Source organism: Nothoprocta perdicaria, unplaced genomic scaffold (genome assembly GCF_003342845.1).
Source record: "Nothoprocta perdicaria isolate Ctin4 unplaced genomic scaffold, notPer1 scaffold_4, whole genome shotgun sequence".
NCBI classification, from domain to species: Eukaryota; Metazoa; Chordata; class Aves; order Tinamiformes; family Tinamidae; genus Nothoprocta; species Nothoprocta perdicaria.
The window spans coordinates 7,182,178-7,197,921 of record NW_020455643.1 but is presented as its reverse complement, the minus strand read 5'-3'; the positions used below and the strand labels follow the sequence as shown (position 1 = coordinate 7,197,921).

At 36.6% G+C, this 15,744-nt stretch overlaps 1 long non-coding RNA gene across 1 annotated transcript in view; it reads right to left on the bottom strand.

The window, feature by feature from the left end:
* The window catches only part of LOC112952516, a 104,199-nt gene extending 96,337 nt beyond the window's left edge, over positions 1-7,862 (bottom strand). Inside the window, exon 1 of the long non-coding RNA XR_003250410.1 lies at positions 7,779-7,862. This is a non-coding gene — a long non-coding RNA (uncharacterized LOC112952516). The remainder of the gene's footprint in view (positions 1-7,778) is intronic.
* Positions 7,863-15,744: the final 7,882 nt, after the last annotated feature.

The following is a 15,744-nucleotide window of genomic DNA, read 5'->3' as shown; positions in this document are numbered from 1 at the left end:
TAGTCAGGATACATTTATTTATTTAAAGCAGATCTTTTACAGAACTAAAGAGTTTACAAATGATACGGAATGATGGAAAATAGAAAATCCATATCAGCTTTAGCTTCTATCATTCAGCCGCAGATGTGAAACTGCTTACTACCAAATATGCAATATACTGTATTAGCAAAATAATAATAATAATAATAAATTTGGTGTAGCCTTAAACTATTTAGTCAAGGAAAGAGAACATTAAAGTACTTGCATGGACCGTTTGCTGTGAAACCCACTAAAATGTGAACACGTCCACAACTAGAGTTGGTCCTTGAAAAATAGGTGCAAGTCTGGGATAATGCCAGAGAAACTGCTGTAGCTACAGTTAGTGTGAAAAGGAAGATATTAGCCAGATGAAACTGGAAAGCAGGATTCCTCTACACAAGGCCAAGTGCTGCTGGAGACTCACTATAGAGCACTAAGTCACTGTATTTTTCAGTTCCCATCTTCACTAAGCAGAGCTTTTTATCTTGGAAAGGATAAATATTTTAATTAATGCCCGAAAAGTGATTTTCTCTTTCAGTAAAAACTCCTCTTTATGTGCAAAATAGTAACAGCAAAAAGTTTAGAAAGTTTTTGTCTGTGGCAAAAAGTTGTCACAGTCTAAATTTCATTTCTAGTGAAGTTTATCACATGCTATGAGTGCTTTGCATGGATTCGGGGGTTCCTTTACATTGCYGAAGTGGTGAAAGACAGGTATGATGAAGCAAAAATCCAAATCTTACTTTTTTTTCATAAAGAAAATTAATCTGATAGCAAGTATTACAGCAAGTGAGTAAGGCCTTCCAAAGCATGGAATATAAACATATAATATAAACAAGAAAATGTAACTGAAGTGTTTGCAGAATCATAATCAAAATTTACATAGTAACTGCATCATTCTGAATTCCATGTATTTCACATCACTTTTTTTGTGGTGTCTATTTTGCCAGGCTTCTAGCATTCCCACCGCTGCTTCTAGAATAAATCATCTTTCCTAACAAGTTTATGGCAGTTACAGCTCCAACAAGGTTACAYTGCTGCAGCCTATAGCAATATTTGGCAAACTGGGCAACCTTTCTGCCCTCCCCAATATCCCTGGTGCAATATATCCGTTTCCCTACCCAAATCCAAATTGGCAAGAACTGCCTAGGGAACCAAAAAAAGAAAGAAAAGAAACCAGGTACCAGCTACGTCATCTACTCCTTGCATGTGAGTGGTACCTAAGAGACAACCATGCAGAAAGCAACACAAACCTTCTGAGCAAAACTAAAACTGATACAGGTGGGAGCCACCGCTAAATGAACTAGACACAGTATTAGCTGTGAGTACCTGACTTCATTTGCATCGCATAAAATGATCCAGATAATGACGGTGACCCCTGCGCCTGCTCTTTTCATTTCCCCAAACTGCTGGGCTATCATTATCCAATGCGAGATAAGATAACAGATGGCAGTGAATTAATCCTCTCTTCAAATATCAAATCCAAAAAAGGTGTCTCAATTAAGACAAATTAATTTGAATTCAGCATTCGAGGAATAAGTTAATATACATRATATGCCCACTTCAGGGTACAATAACAAGTTCATAAATGAAATCACATTTTATTACTGATGGGTTTTTGATAAGGCAGAAGCTGCAAAACTCACCAAATGCACCTTCCTAGATTTTAGAACTCATATTTAGATTAACCTGCCTGTTCACTTAAACTTTAAGCCTAATTTTCTGATTAAATGTCCACAAACAGACAAAGTTTTAGGGAAATTATCACCTTAGGAAGATGAATTTCCTATCACTCAACCAGTCATGAAACTCAGTCCAGSCCTGAGGACTCCTACAATAAATTCCAAAAGCTTTCATATAAATATACAGGTTGTGTGAATCTATAGGTACACACACACATATTTATATAAACACATGATTTTCTCCTAACATATGTCAGAGGGAGAAGCAGGAACATCAACAGCAAGAGTAGGAAACAAAGAATGGATCAGTGAGGAAGACATCTACTTTGAGAAGCCTAAGCCTTTTTGTTTCACAGATGAACCTCTAAAGCTATGAATCCAAATCCCCTGGAGCTATCTATGGGAGACAATGCTTCATCGTGGAGTTAAGTGCCTACAGGTCGCCAGTGAAGCACCAAACACTGCAAAGCAGCAGCAGCAAGGTACTTCAAGAGAGAACAGGTAGGTACGCGCATTCACAAAGCTCCTCTTGTGAGGATGCGTCCAGTGTCAGCAAAGAGACGCTGCCTCTATTCTTCTTTCGAATGCTCAGTATGTTCACAAAGTGCCAAATATTCTAAATAACACATATCCAAGATACAGGAATACTACTTATGCTCTTCTTGACTGCTCAAAGTGTTCTAAGCAGCCATCGTCACTTATGCCTAAGTGGTCAAGTGCCTCATTTGGTGAAACGCTCTCCCAGGTGTTGTCCATGTTCACAAGTGCAAACAACGTCGACAACATCCTGGCAGCACAAACTGCAACCAAGCTCCAAACCTCTGGTTCCAGAGCAAGGTCAGGATACAAGTAGCTAGTCATATATAAGCCCATSTAGCTTTGCCAACGCATTAGAAATTCCACCGTGGTGTAATATAGAAACCCCTATCATTGATTTCATGGGTCAAGTGCTGCTGCCTCTGGAGATCTCATTCTGCCAGAGGCTTCTCAGAAGCCTCTGGTTCTTTTGAACATAAGATAATGATGTCAGCTTGAGAGAGGCATAAATATATATGTCAGAAATGTGCAGATGACACATTTATCCTTTTCTTCTATTTGTGTTACTATCCTGCCCCCATCAAAATAGCTCCAACATGAGATGAGATCTACTGAGGGATAGGGAAGACTGAGTTAAAACTCAATCAAAAATATATGCTGATATGCAGTAGGAAGCATCCTGACAATTTCTTCAGGTACAGCATTTTCTCCAGCAGTTTGAGGATGACGGTGTCAACATTTTCCACAACAGTGTTCAGGAAAAAAACCTCCATTGTCTCCAGTCTACTGAAAGACTCTCCATAACAGCTTCAATTATTTGCATCTCAGCCATTTCCCTCTGGGTTGAATCAAGGCAATATACTAATCACAAAGTCTTCAGAAAATTACTGGCAGTATATGAACAGTTTCAAGGCATTTTCTCATCAACACAAGATTATACTAACATTCTTTACTGTTCTGTATGGGCTATAAATCAAAATTTAAAGTGTCAGCCCTGTCTCCACAATGCTAATTGAGGTGGAGTCCATATAATCAGAAGACTGCTTGAAATTGCAGAATGAAGGCAGTGGTAGAGAAGCTTCTCTGCCCCAGTCTGGTTTTTATTGCACTGTGCACACAGGGGAGCTTGCTAGGAGGTGGTGCTGAGATAAAAGTCAAACAAACTTCTATAAGAACCAAGAACAGTCCTGAACCATTACTCAGGGTGATGAGCTTTTTATTTCTGCTGCTACCCATACGTCTTCAAAATTCTCCTAATAGACATGAACATTAAAAAAAAAAATGCTACCAAAATTGAAACTGCACATTCTCTTCCCTTGTGATGGGGAAAAGAGTGAATCAAGAATAGTTGTCCCATTACTTAATATATTTCTGAAAAGTCATCTGACATTACAGGAAGGGTAGAAAACTCCTTCASTTTTCTAATATTACATCTCAGTCTCTCTTACATTTCTATTTCCCTCTTCTCACCTGCTTTCCAGCTCTGCTCTTCCCACATTTCTGATTTTCCTTTGCCTTTTTTTTTTTTATTCTTCCTTCTCCTACTTTTCTATAAAATACCAGATCAAACAACCCACTTCCTTGTCTCTGAAAAGCAAAACAGAACATTCATAATTGGCTGGAGACCTTTTATTCTTTTCACTTCCAACACAACTGTTCTATACAGAAGCCATTATAAATCTGCTTGTTCATTCTCTTTGGCCTCTTCTTTTTTGACTTGACTCGGATGTGATGACTATTTTTGACTTTTTCTGCATTTCTTCCCTTGTTCAGTCATCCACTCTTGTTTTACTTCATTTACTCTCTCTACTCTTTCTCCTTACCAGTTTGTGACTCCAGTCTTCATTGTCTTATTACCTACTTCCTTTACCAGATACGCTGGAGTTTTATAATCAGTTATGAGCAAATATTGATTCCTTTTGAGCTCAATACCTGTTTATTAACACAAGAGCAGTTTTCCACTTTGAGGAAAAAAAAAAAAGATCTTTGTGTTCACCCAATAATAAATTCAAATATTATATACATTTCATTAGAATTATTTAAAGAACTCATGATTTTGGTAATTGATGTTATAAAGTTAAATTACAAAGCAATAGTAATGAAATAATTAAAATCCAAAGAGGATGTGAGTTAACAGTAAAAAAAAGAAACCTATAGAGCATCTATATAAAAAATTATTATAAACCCTATATATAAAAAAACCCTGTTATAACATCTAACAYTTCAAGGCTATACCCGTAGAAAGTTCTCTTTCCTGCAAGGAGTACTTTAGAGTGCCCAATTTTTCCTCAATAGGACAAAACATACAGTTATAAGCTTAACAGCAAAGTCATTTTTGCCCTCTGATCATAATTTCCACACAAGACATGGTTCTGAAGTAGAAGAACTTGATGCATATGATCACAGAAAGCAGTAACAACTTGACTAATCAGCTGATTTCCCTTTCCTTTTCCCATGCCAAAAAGAAATTAAAATGTTTCTTTACATATTCTCTTAAAAAGTAAGTACTCCCCCTCCTCCCAACTTTTTAAAGAGAAGACATCTTCAAATCTTGAACACAATGGAGCAGCTGTTACTGAGTTTCCTTGATGGGTATATTCTGTCATGAGGGAAATCAGAGGCCTTGCTAAATACCTTTTTTGTTTGGTTGTTTGTCAGCTCAAATACTGATTAGGTTCTCTGACAACCACATTGTTTGTTTGCAAAAATGCAGAGAGAAAAACCTTCAGTTGCAACTGGAGCCCTGTAGAAACTGCAGACACACTCAGAGGTACTTTGTTAAGCACCTTTTCAGTAGGTGAGTTTGCTGTGATTTAAAACAGTAAAGTACGAAGTAAAATATAAAACCTACTTTAGATGATTCTTTGGGTATGCAAAAAAAGAAAACAAATATATTTCAAATAATAAATCTGAAGTAAACAGTAAGTTTGCAATCCTTACTCAGAAGACAGTAACTTGGACATTAATGTAAATTTTAAATGAAATGGTAGCAAGCTCTGAAACTAAGCACAGTACTGAGAAAGATGAGGTATTTAACAAAAGAAACTTCAACAACAAGTAGTTAGTGACAGAAGGGTAAGGACCCTTTTTTATCTTGCCATARGCTTGGATATAAATCAGAGCTGCTCAGAACAATAGTATTTACAGGGCAAGCTGTGAAAGCCTAAAGAGAGATTTCTCTACCTTCATCTGGAAAAACCCGCATCCAAACACACCATCTGCCATGGCCTGCCCAGAGCCAGTATATTGTCGAGTACTGTGGAAATCCTCAGGCACAACCTGTGTGCAATCACCTTGCACCTTGCTATTCCGATATTCCTGGTCGAGCAGGATGTGTCTGCAGACACATTTGCCTGCTTGTACACAACTACATCCTAAGYTATCACTTTAAACTGTCATCCCAGTAGTAAGCTGGCTTCTGATTATGAAATATATCAATTTTACTGAAAAAAATTGCTACAGTTAAATGTTACGTTAGGAAGTAGCTTAAATTATCTGGACAAAATCTGTTTACTTAAAAAGAGACCTACATAACATTAAAATACTAAACAGGCTTTGAATTAATTTTCAAAATTTCTAATGACAGAATTTCTACAGTGCCTGGAACTTGATAAAACTTTACAGTACTTTAAAAATTGCTCTCTGGAAAGAACAGAAGGAGGGAATATATATGTAGCGCYGCAAAAGCTCTTATTTACTCGAGTTACTTATTCTGTGTCAGTCAGTGACTATAACTACATGACAGAGGAGAGAGGTGGTGAATAACAGCACATTGTTCAAACTTCATGAGGGAGAAATATAAATTTCACTAAAAAAAAGTGTTTGAGCGTGTTTTAGAAGGTGGAACAGAAGGTTGGCAGGATAGTGGCTGAAAGCTGTATAGACCACAGCTCTGCAATCATGGGGAGCTGTATTGGCTGCTCTTCGTACAGCAGAGAAAATGGAGATGAGGGAACAGAAAAGAAAAATAGAAGAGCTGTAAGAAGATGCCATTGTTTTAGGACCTTGAAAGAAAAGACTTACAGAAGTAGAAGAGGTTAAGGTTAAATTGATAGGGAAAAGAAATGGACAGAAACATCCTTTGGTATAAAGTAAAATACCACTTAAAATATAAGGAACTTCTGTAACTTACTCAAACCAACCCTATCATTTAAAAATAAATATAGTAACAGTTGCCAAAACATTTCCTTCTGATTTTATTGATCTGAGTCCCATTACAGGCATTTTCCAAGTCAAATCCACCCATCACATCAACTTCCCATCCTCCTCAGAGGACAACAGCCAAACTTCTACCTTCATTTCATGCAAAACAGATGCAACATGCATCCAGGTTTGGGGGACAAATACCAAAGGCGTAGCCATTTTTACCACCAGATTTCTCCTTCAAAAGTTACATTTAAGATCTTACTTTTTCACGATTTTTTTCCAGTGTTTGCAAGGTCTTCCAGAAAAACATAGAAAACAGCATCTTCTATCTACCCACAGACATAAAACCAAGGTGGCATCAGTTCCAGTATTTACACACTTTCTTTTCAAAGGCCTCAGTCTTGACCTAAGAGTAGGATATTCTCCATGTCAGGTCAATATTTGACCTGTTTGTTAATCTCAGCAGGAATCCACAGCAGTGGCCATTGTGTGGGTCATTTCAGATGCAAACATCTGTCTGATTTGCACTAAAAATAGCACCAGGAGCATAGATTCATTTCACAGTGACTAAATACTTATTTTTGGGTGGTCAAAACAATAAAGTACAAAGCAAAAAGCAAAATTTAAGGCATTTTGCTTTTCTGATTTCATTCAGCAAACAATATACATGGTGTTGTGTGGACAGTTTGAAGATATACAAAATAAATATTTTTTTCTAAACACCTTTACTTCTCTTTGTAGATTTGTGCATTTAGGAGAAGCGTTGAAAAGCAACTAAAGCATCTATGGGCTGACCAGATCCCAGCTCCGATAACTCCATTTCAAGCAATATAAATTCATCCACATTATCACCTAAGTGAGCCGTACGGCTGTTAGCAAACCCTACACAAATATTCAGATTTTTGTTTTTCCTGTCATGGTGAAGGTTATCTCCCCAGTTGCTCTGAAAAATCAGGTGACAACCATTTCCCGTGATGCTTTAAGGGCTGTCAAGCTGTCCATCAAGCTGTCACCTGACCAATCGTTCCCATGGTTCTTTTAGACTTCCAGTATGATAAATTGAAAGGCACTATTATCTGCCTGTTGTGAAGAGGAACTGCTTAGGCTTTGATAAGATATCACTAGTCCCAGGTGAGAGAAAGCTGACAGCACATCAAGACAAGAAAACGCATGGAAACAGTGAACATAGGAGCAAAAGGTTTACAAACATCTGTTGTCATTATTTATTACCCCTTTCCTTGGTTGTTTAGCTCTATACTTGCTCTACATCAGTTTAAAAAGAGACTTTCTTTTCTTCCCAGCCAATCTCAACTGCTGCTATTTTTACACCAGTTAGTTATAGAACATGAAATATTTTAAATATGAAAGATAACTTTAATAAAAGGTTGTGTTACCTACCTTTTTTGATACGTGTTGCTCTCACCATCATTGTATCTGAAGTGTTCTATGACTCTCATGGTGCAATTATGCCAAAAGAAAATGAGAAGCCCTGAAAGATATGAAGACATTTTAAGCTTTGCAGTTATTTTTCATTGATACCTGTGAATATTGGGAGGACATTTCACATCTGTCTTTATATGAATACCCAAAGTTAGCATAAGAAATCTCACAGAGAAAAAAATATGTTATTTACATGGGTTGTTAATAAAAAGCTAGTTGCTAACATCACCACCTTGTGTACAAATATTTTTTTGCATGCAGTTTTAATGGTTTTAGGCAGTACTATAATTTAATTGGACAACAATATAGAAACTCATTTGCACACAGGAACATCTAAATAGTTTTATCATGAAAAATCTTTTTTAATTCCAGCCCTTTGAGTTCCACTATATTCTAACASCCTTCTGCATTGAGAATGAAAGCAAACTTCCACACACAGCAAACAACTCCTATTCATTGGAATAAACAGTGAAAAAAATCAACAGAACAGGTGTTCAGAGTGGTAAAATACTTCCATAAAGGTAAGATTCATACTTAAAGTGTATTCAGCCAACTTCCTAAGCCTCTCTTCCACCTAATGAGAGTGCTTTTTACTTTATCTTTTCAGATAAGCTTGTTATGTGTAAAGGCACTTCCTTTCTTCTGTCAAATATCCCAACTTACTTATATTTTAAACAGACATCTCATTTTAAAAATACAAACTCATCTCATCCATGGCTACTAAGACTAACAAAGGTCTTCCACTCCATAGCTACCCATTCTCATTAGATTTAATAGACTCCTCACTATACTATTTAGGTACTACACAATGAAGCCGTTAGCAATGATCCTGCAGCAACAGATGTCTCGAAAAGAAGAAAGTCCATCTTTAAAGAAGTCATTGAAAATTACTTAGGGCGATATTTAACACAGCCTTAAATAATGAGATTGTAAAATATCAAGGCCAGTACAACTCTCTATTTTCCAAGCTCATTTAGAGCTTGAAGATAGAAAACAAACATGACAAGTTCCACCATCCTTTTCAATAACAATGCAATTATGTTACAGTGGAGAGTTAATTCAAAGAAATAATGCATCCTTTTTTAATACTTTTGTCATTTTTCCTCATTTTCTCACACGGATTTTGTGTGTCCAGCCTGTTAATGAAGAGCAGGGACATGGAAAAGTATTTGATCCTGACCAGGTTTCTTCCGACCTGCCTCAGCTGGTTGCAAGAGTCACGGTGTTCCATGAAGCTCTTTGAAATAGCCAACACATGGTTAACAGAACATGACAAAAACATCTAATCTTATCTTCTAATCTCTGGTCTGTATTTTCTTTCTCCTTTATAAGGACTGTCAAATACAGCAAAAGTAACACCAAAAAAAAAAAAAAAAAAAAAAAAAAAAAAAAAAAAAAAAAAAAAAAAAAAGAAAGAAAAAAGGCAATAAATGCATTTGTTGATACAGAGCAAGTTACCACCTAAAGCCAGAAATGTGAAAGAGGAAAATTTAAATAGGAAATAAGCACAGAGAGGAAGAAGGGCAATGAATGAAATCAAGGACTGAAACAGTTCTGAAAGGGCTAGCTCTTCTCAGCCTGAGACAGAAAATGGTATAGAAAAGGCACTAACTTTTTAGTGCCACGATGCCAAACCTGGCTCACCCCTAAAGCTGGGATCCTGTTTTGGTTTTGGCAGTGTTAGGTAGCACTTTGGAAGAAGCAGCCCTACAGCTTCCCAAGACCTTAGGTATTTCAATATAAACCCACCACGCTGGAATTCAGCCACAAGCTTAATAGGAACAAGCCACTCTATAAGAAAACTATTCCACAAYGATGCAAGGTTGCCTGTAAGACAACTATAATCAGTTAAGATGTATTTGAAACAACAGTGCTGCTATCTCAAAAAAAGGGATAGGCAAGCAGAGGAGAAGAAAGGCAGTTGAGATTGGCAGGTGAACTGGAAAATAAAAGTGTATAGCATATGTGGTTTTATTGATTATCTGTAAAAAGATTTTTAAACTGTTTTGGTAAAGAAAAAAAGAAAAAGTGAACTAAGACATTTGGATTGGCAGTAGTGTATTTTGGGGGCAGCTTTGATGCAAGAAGCAATTCAGGAAGATGAAATATAAAAAAACAAGCAAACGCACAAACAAAAAAATCCCACACAAGGCAGCAGTTGTAACTGGAGGTACAGACACAAGTGCATGATACCCTTAGGTAACCTGGGTTGCAAACTTAGAGGATATGAGATGTTGTTCAGTCATTGCTTGGACTTCTGCTTTCATTGCAAAAGGAAGGTAGATGACTCATCTCTCACTGGGCCGTGGGCTTCTTTGAGAGACTTCGTATTTACTGTGGACAGTTACAGCATGTAACATGGTCAGACGTGTCAGAGAAGTCAGYGCACCCTAACTTGTTACTTCGCAGTAATTTGCTCAATACTGTGTCACACAAGCAGATTTTTGCTTGGATAGATCCTTCTGCATTTACAAAACTTGCCAGAAGGCCATATGTATTAATAGCAAGTGCTAACATAATATAGCACGAAGCCAGACAAGTCATGGAGGGAAGCCAAAAACTTACAAGAGAAGCTGGAACACCCCTGAAAATACACGAGAACAACAACTGCCATCCAAAGTAACCTAAAAACCTTAATGTTACTACTTTTAAAAGAGTTTCTGCTTTTGGACCTTGGCCCTGACTTGTGTATGAATAACTGAATGAAGGTAAATGCAATAGGTCTACTCATGCATAAAGCCAGGCACATGCATTAACGTTGGCAGGAACAAGGACTTTCTTTTCATACTTACACTAGAGGATGGTAAAAGAAATGCTGCTCAAAGAAATCCATCAACTAATTCAAACTCTGAGCTAGCTACTTCAGAGCCTCGTACAATGGCCACACTCAATGAGACCATTGAAGAAATGGAAACGAAGTAAAAACAGGTTTCTCTTTGAAGAACATTATGAGATCAATACAGTGCTGTGGATATTAGGAAAAGTCACTTTAATAAAAAGGAAATTGCACATAATATAACAAAACAATTGCTATTTGGAAGGCCCCGAAAAAAAATTTAACAACGTAACACGATCTTTCTTAACTTCATTTCCCATCCATACTAGAAATCATAACAATAAAGTTTTCTACACAAGCAACTTTATGAGCTGAAAGAAGAGAATGTGTAATTCTTTTCCATGGTCTAAGCCAAAAGAAATGAAGGAAAAAATTGATTCTTCTCTGTTAGCCTCCTGTGTAAAAATTTTCTCCTTATCATCTCATCTAGTCATATCTTTCTGCAGTTTGAATTACCCTCTTTTCCTCAATCTGGTAAGGCAGTGAAAGGATGTTTGTTCTGCTAATTAACTTTATTACCCTGATAACTCCCTGCAGCCTTTGACGAAAACAATTACCGTTCCTCCTTTTTTTTTCCCCACTGGCAAAAAAAAAAAAAAAAAGAAAAAAGAAAAAAAAAAGATGACTATTAATTAGAAACGAGGCCCCGGTCCCTGCCATGTTAGCCTGCCACGTTCTCAGACCCTCGAGCGGGATAGCATTACATTGTCAGTAGTAATTTAGCTCTCATCTGTCTCTGCTAATTATTGTCACATTCATCAAATTCATCAACAAAAGTGCTCTCAGAAGGATTGCATATTTGCAGTTAATACAGCATAAACTGGTATTACCCATCACCACATTTGTGATGATGAGAGGGACACAACTTATTCATCCCTAATTAGAGCAAGCTGGGTAATTAATTATACATTCCGCCTTATTACTTCTGAGTTCCCAGATATTGTTTGTCTAAAAAGGGGGAGAGAGAGGAAGAGAGAGAAGCCTGAAAATGCAGGAAAAAAAAAAAAAAAAAAAAAAGAGAGAGAGGAGAGAGAGAGAGAGAGAGAGAGAAATGTGTGATGTGTTTTGTCACATGTGCTATGCCATAATTCCCACCTGACAAACTAGCTGAATCAGTAGAAAATTGCAAGTTGTCAGCAGCAGAATAAACTGCTGTAATAGCTGATTAATGATCAACACCTGTGACAGGTGCTATACGGGACTGTAAACTTGGTGTGATTAACAGTCACCGGACGAATAAATATTAGTGACAGTCAGTGGAGAGCGAGTTTGCGTGTTTTAACAAATCTTGCACATTACAGTTATTGATATTTCCAGTTCAGGCACTTTCTTTTTGGTAATTATCTGACAACACTGGGAGAGCATTTTAATCCAGTATGTTTGTTTCTCTTCTCTTCTTTCAGAGTGAAAGATCGTGTTTTGACAAGGTGACCTAGCAGAGTTCAAATCTACACATTTGGAGGATTTAAAACTACTTTATCCTAAGGCCAGCTCATAGTGACACTCCCAAAAATCCTTTCAATGGACTTATATATGCACACACATCCATAAACATACATATCTAACATATAGATTTATATAAAGCTGTATTATGTTTTTTTTTTTTAAAGGCCTATAATTCTAAGATTCCACTCAGTTTTTCTTCATACATTGACAGGCTATACCTGACTGCTATGGGAAATCAATATTTCTTTGTTTCTATCACCAAAGATGCACAAGGTTCTTTTGAAACAATTTAGATGTCTTTAAGTTAGACTTCGAAAATTTCTGTAATATRAAATAATGGAGCATTAAAATTACAATTTTTGGAATTGCTCTGTGCTCAGCACAGTAGGATCTAACCAAGTCCCTCATACACTACGGCTCTTGCAGGATCCCCGCTAGGTGACTTAAAATACATTTTTCATCCTTATGCATGGCTACAAATATGTTAATTAAAGAAAATATATATTGCTATGCAATAAAAAAAAAAAAAGCCTACACAATCCAATGAAAACACATGAAGACAAAATCACTACATATTACTAAGTAAAATGTGCCTGATATTCTCAAATCTGAAAAGTGAAGTATTGTCACTGAAAAAAAATCTAACGCTTTATTTTATGCCAAATAAGGAGACAAATCTAACATCACGACTGGCTGAAAGTATCATGTGGTCAGATGTGTGTAATACATTATTCTGTCCATATGAGCTTTTCCTGTCCTGCCAATTAGAATCTGATTTAAAAGGGAATCTGCACACTGGAAAATGGTAACTCTGCTGAAGAGGTTTCAACATATTCAGTGACAACTTTCRTTCCCCAAAGAGCATCACATATATCATCCACTAAGACTGATCTGTTAGGAAAATAAAGAGCAGTATTTTTCTCTGAACAACAACTGTATATAAATGTGATTGCGTATATTGTATATACTGTGATTTACAAACATCATGTAGCATCTCAGAAGAAACAGGAAGGAAAAAAATACACAGAAGTTGTTGCTTATGTCAGTAGCCTGAAAGAAATGACAATGCCTGTCCTGGCCCATAGTAAGAAAAATTCCAGTCATTTGAATCTTTACTGTAAAACCCTAAAAAACCCTTCGGAACTGCCCTTTTGCTACTCCTGCTAGACGCACAGACATAAATCTATTTCAGATATTTGCCCCCCTCCTTTTAGCATTTTAAAACAGCAGCAGAAAGGAAATATTTTTTAGGCCCAGTTGATTACGAAGCTGTTTTTAAAGAAAATAGCATAAACTGTTTCCTTAACTCTTCTGTCAAATGCTGAGTAGTGGGAACAGACTTCATAAGTGGATGGAATTTAGGTCACCTGGGAACCTATTATCATGAGASATCATTCCATGATCTTCACAGTCATTCTTTTACAGATGGAATGAAGTCCGTGGAGAAATTTATCCAGAAAACAACGAGGGCCACAAGCCACTTTGCCTCACAACTGACTATTTAAGTACATCTAATACTTCTCCTTTAGTAACACCGAGACACAAGGTGTAACCTCCAGTCTACAGTTCTTGAAAACATCTCTAAAAATTGCATTTGTATTTAACATGTTATTCCATTCCATTTTCATTCAGTTCTGCACCAGAAACATAAAAGTCCTAAATGATTTGCTAATAAAAAACACATGAATTAAAATGAACCAAAGTTTGATRGGTATAACGTACACTTCTCTGTGCTGACTAATTTTAAGTGTAGCAAGCTGCAATAGAGAAGCAAGAGCTTGAAAGCCTTATGCAAAATATATGTAAATTTGTTACACTTTACTAGCAATGCATCTGAGTAAGCAGTGGTGCTGCTAGCCAACCGCCTAGGAAGGAGGCCAACTGCACATCCAGATGCCACTGATGGAGAGACACTGTGTGGCATCTACGTTCCCAGCTGCCAGGCTCACCAGGCATTTTTACAACAGTTGCCCCCAACCTTGTAGAGCTCTCTACCAATAAACCTTAATAATACATAGTAACAATTCCAGTGGGTATGAAAGTCTACAAATATAGTTATCCTAATATATTTTTTTTTCCTGCAAGCTGTTTTAGGTTATCCAAAAATAGCATTATTTTCACTTTATTGAACCAGAGTCAGTAAAATTCGCAGAATTTAGCCTGGTTTTGTTGACAACTTTCTAATGTGATCTTGCATGCCTTAGATACTATACTTTCATGTARCTTTATGGAAATAGAAATCTATTCCTAGTTAAATATGCAGGAATCTAAGTTTATTCTCTGAAATGAAGGTAGAATCTAAATCCCAACTACATAGGTCAACTGACTTCCACTTGCTGTGCTTTGGAACACCTGGTTTGAAGAAAGATTAAAAAGAAAGAAAGAAAGAGAAAGAAAAATAGAAACTATAAAAAACCAGTGGTATACTTAACTATACAGGCTGGAGAACACGATATGAGAAATTATTCACTCCTCTGTAAATTATTAACATTGTTATTACTCTTCCCTCGGGTAATATGCTGCAATCAAGATCTGGCAAGAAATTCCCATATATTTTTTAAAGTAGCAAAGAACAACACCAACAAAAAGCAAATTTTCAAGGAAATCAGCTATTGATGAAAYAGTTCACTCAATTTAAGTAAAATGAATTTGGGATTACAATTCAACGTCTCTGTAACTGATATTGTTCAACCTATGAGTCAATCTTAGACAGACTTCAAGATACCTATCGCTTTGTTTAGTGATATTCACCAACATTCTTCAAGTAAAAAATTCCATGAAAGAAATGCAAATTATTCACTGAGCTGAAGAACAGAGACAATCAAACTTGAGGTGTAAATGAATGCCTGAATGAAGCAAAAATAGTAAGAATTCAAAAGCAAATCCTTTTTGATCTTGTATATATATAACACAGCAACAGCAAAACTAATCACAGTCAAATGCAGGTGACCTTGAACCAAATCTACAGTATTTGGAAACTACCGCCCTTCCATTTATTCCTAAAATGATAGGGAAAACACTTGGCAGAGAAGGTCGGTATTGCAAATCTCTGTAGAAATCCTACCTGTTTTGTATAGCTATTTTTAACATAGTAAACATAGACAGCCAGCACAAAATCAGAACGGGAAGAATAATCGTGGCTCTCTATTTTGCTCAGGTCACTATCTTTGCTAGATTGAAAAAGACGTGAAAACTATTGGGCTGCTGAACTTTATTTTGGAACTTCCTGGGTTTTTGCATTTCTTCCTATACTGCTAGCCTCATAACTGCATCAGCACATCAGCATCATACACCCATGACATTTTAAGATATTAACTTGATTCCTTTGTATGATTCCTTTCCAGGAATCATTTGTGAAGCATCTGCATCTGCTAAGGAAAAATAAAGCGCAATTTACCTGATGAAGATAGAAAGTTRTAATTATAGATCATGCAACAATTTTGATAATTTTGTCAAGACAGCTTGCTGCAAACTATACCTTTTGCTTTACAAAATCACATTGAACTGAAAGGCAGTATTTGTGGCTTTGCCATAGAACTATGCAGGGACTGTCAATAAGAAACAGCAGCTTTGGCATCTGCTTATCTGCTCSTGAGACTTCGCTGCTACTCCTCATATGCTGATACTGTGGGGCAGTGGGAG